We start from the raw sequence: 3928 nt of genomic DNA, 5'->3' as shown, positions 1-3928 counted from the left end.
TTATGATGTCGCCAGTCATTAGGTTCCGCCGTCTCTCTAGTGATTGAATGACTCTACTCTTGATGGGCCATTAGCAATTGTGCAGCTTGTAAAATCTAAATTAACGAAGCATGACATTTAAGAACCTATTACTGTTGGATATCCAATCTGATACACTCGATTCAAGGTTGTGACGAACTCATTAAAGATAAGCTTTCATTTCACGAATGATTTCAGTGCTAAACAAGTGCGTTGGAGTTGTTTATTGATGTATCTTGTGAGAAACCGTTATGCAAACTTACAAGTATTGAATTATGGAGCAAACTGAAGACATGAGCTGCTTGTTGTTCGCACAACTATAGATGTTTAGTATGAGATGGTCTTGTCCAAATCAATACGGTACATTAATGACAGCATCTATCTTGGCTTGACAAAGACATGGCGGCTCAATTGAAGTACGTTTAATGCCACGACTGAACGGAATATATTCTTGTACGTAAGCCTCCTGCATCGCACGCATCGGAACAGCTGTTCATCAGTTTGTAAGTAATATTTCTGAAATACATAATTGAGTGTATATTTACGTTATATATGTATTTCGATTAAATTGAGTCAATGAGTGAGTTATAATATAAAAGTCACTTGGCAATATTTCAGCCATGTCGTGACTAAATCAAACCTGTATACGAAGCACAGTAAAACAACTAGAATATCACAGTAATAAATGTAACACTAGTAATTAACTCCAAAACATGTTATCTATAGAGGACAGCACAATACTAAACAGGCTATGGTTGACCAACAACTGTACATTTTCTATTTCAACAGAATGTAATTCTTGTACCTAAGCCATCTTGACCTCACGTTTTGGAACAGCTGTTCATAAGTTTGTAAGTAATATTTCTCAAATTCTCTTTAACGTATTTGCATAGATCGCAGTGTATATAAATGTAACATATGCTTGATAATATAGCGTTAGGTAATCCCATTGTTCAGACGTCAGAGAGGTAGTGATACCTGACATGTGATGCTGTATCAGTCATACCTACCTTGTAAAAGTGAGTGAGTGAACAGCAATTTTGTAGCTATTCACAGCCAGAAATATTAAATATATTAAAGATACAAATAAGACTGATCGTGAAATTCAGGCAAATATTACATTCAAGGATAAAACCTGACTATTGCGATGAAATGATATCGTTTTGTCATATCAGTTGATTTCTTATAAATAAGCTAAAATTAAATGGTTAGAAGCTTCTTAAACAAACTTGGACAAGACCAAAAATGGAATGACAGTTAATATAATATGTGTAAATACAAAATAATACAGAGTGCTTGGCATGACCAGCTGACTGATAGAACCGGGCCCATTCTACCACTCGTCTACCCATGAAGGTCCGGGTTAGAATATTGATCTTCAGTAACCCATGCTTGTCGTAAGAGGCGACTAACGGGATCGGGTGATCAGGCTCGCTGACTGGGTTGACACATGTCATCGTATCCCCATTGCGTAGATCGATGTTCACGCTGCTGATCACTGGATTGTCTGGTCCAGACTCGATTATTTACAGACCGTCGCCATATAGCTGGAATATTGCTGAGTGCGGCGTACAACTAAACTCACTCACTACCACCCGTCTAGGCGAAGTCAGGGTCGAATTTGTGTGTTGGGCAAAACAGGAACACTGTTCCTGGAAACACCAAACTCTCTTCCTCCACCGACAGAGGGGCGCAACCCACGGCAAACAGGTTGCCCAATTTGGTCGCCTCTTACGACCAGCATTGGAGTGCTGTGGACACATTCTACCCCGGGTCCACACGGGGAAAGCGCTTTCAGTTTTACCCAGCACTCACCACGGGGAGGTTGCTCTTCACGAGTGCCTACCTTGTAAGAAATAAGTATGATGATCAGTACTGAAAAAGCTGGTCTGTATGTCTATGCTTGTTTTTGTCATAAACACACTAAGAGGCTTAATCGATTAAAAATATATTTCAATACAATAGGCTTTAAATTATTTACGGTTGTCAGCATGGTTTGTTGACCATGGCCTAAGTATGTTGTGAAAGAAAACAGATTTCAGGAAAAAGGTTCACCTCAGTTTAGTTTCTCGTTTTGTGTTAACGCTAGGTAGCAGGTACATATAATTAAACATTGAAAACCGATTCCCTTTTTCAACATAAGGGGAATTCCCACTCCGTGTGGACCCGGGGAAGAATGTGTCCACAGCACTCCAATGACTGCCTACAGTATCACGGATTGATATTAGATTTGAATGAAATGGTATTTGAATATACATACACATATATATCAGCTAACTTATTTCATCTTAAACAAATACAGTAAGCCACGTTTATAAACAACACACTTATGACGTACATACGGATATCCGGAACTGTCGGAACTGGGATTTATGAACCTATAATTGTTGAATAGTCAATGAACGCTATACTCATTACCACCTTAACATACTCATTTAACACGTTAACATTTCATTCTTAACGAAGAATTCAGTGCCAAACAAGTGAGTTGGAACTGTATATTTATCCTTTAAGTAACCCAACATAATGACATGTATTGAATTATCGAGCAAACGGAACATGTATCAGATGACCTTGTCAAAATCAATACAGCCCAATTTTGGCTATTATTATGGCTTCACAAACAAACGGCTGTTTAATAAAATTTTGATGTGACGAATGAACCGAACGAAAACGTATTTGGATTCAAACAGAATGTAATTCTTGTACGTAAGTCGTCTTACCACACATATCGGAACAGCTGTTTATCAGTTTGTAAGTAATATTATTGTATTACACTTTCACGTACATATCTGAGAGTATATTTATGTAACATATGTTTGATTATGTAGCGTTAAATATGGCTATTATACAGAGGTATCATTGCTGCATCAGTCATACTCACCTTGATAGAAACATGTAAGAGTGTCAATTTTTAAGTACAGAAAGAGCTTGTTTCAAAGATTTATTTCACTACCAGGCACAATTGCTTCATGAAACACCTTGGGTTTATGCTTGTTTTGGGTTATAATGAAGCTAAAACGATTACAATATGTGTCAATATACTCGGTTCCAAACTGTTTAATTATTTCAATATGATTTGTTGCCCTTAGCCTTAAGTTTATTATGATAGAGAAATCCTTTCACAAAAGAGTCTGATTACCTTAGTTTAGTTTCTCGTTTTCACGTGTGATAGCAGGTTCAATATAGACGGCTATAGGTAATAACTGTAGGAACAGGTAATTGATTATTGAGAACCAAGCCCATTCTTTCTGAATATAACATAAAATTATTGAAAAGATCACCACTTTATACATGGAATGATTTCCGAATCCCTACTGTATGACGGCTATGGTATTGGAAAATACATTAACTGGCTGATATTACCAAATTAAATTAGTTCTTTTCTTTATGTTCGTTATAACCTCATTTTACTGTAGCCACTATTCTCCATATTGTCAGAGACTGGATCATGGCACTTGTGCGACTTCAGCTCCATCTGTCTCTCGTGCACTTCCTCCCTTCGGATATAGCTCCACCAACAAATGTGGACAACGTGTTGGACTGCTTCAGCTCTTGCTTGAGACACCAGCAGTGTGTCTCCCTGATTTACAACAGGAACAACAAACAGTGCTACACCTATCCAGGCAGGCTTGAAGTTCCCTTCTGGGGAACTGACATCAATACTGACTTGGACATTTACAACACCAACAGAGGTAAGGGTGATTGTCTGGCCATCTGATCACACAGATTTCCATAAAAAATAATTGAAATAACGTCATTAATTCTATCAGATACATTCAATGATGAATGAGTGCAATATAGAACAAACTTTATGGATAACAACTTCTTTTATTCGTGAGTGCGACGTTTCGATACAGATTCTTGTACCGTTGTCAAGCATAATGGGACATGAAGAAGGGGGAGTATA

The 3928-nt window shown here is 37.7% G+C and overlaps 1 long non-coding RNA gene across 1 annotated transcript; it reads left to right on the top strand.

The window, feature by feature from the left end:
• The first annotated feature begins 222 nt into the window (after positions 1 to 222).
• On the top strand, positions 223 to 3550 carry LOC124272752. Its single transcript, XR_006897418.1, has 3 exons — positions 223 to 521; positions 808 to 869; positions 3460 to 3550. It is a non-coding gene; the product is annotated as an uncharacterized LOC124272752 (long non-coding RNA).
• The last annotated feature ends 378 nt before the right edge of the window (positions 3551 to 3928 follow it).

Source organism: Haliotis rubra, unplaced genomic scaffold (genome assembly GCF_003918875.1).
Source record: "Haliotis rubra isolate DU_JTF1 unplaced genomic scaffold, ASM391887v1 Scf1721, whole genome shotgun sequence".
Classification (NCBI taxonomy): Eukaryota; Metazoa; Mollusca; class Gastropoda; order Lepetellida; family Haliotidae; genus Haliotis; species Haliotis rubra.
This window is presented reverse-complemented; position numbering and strand designations above follow the sequence as displayed.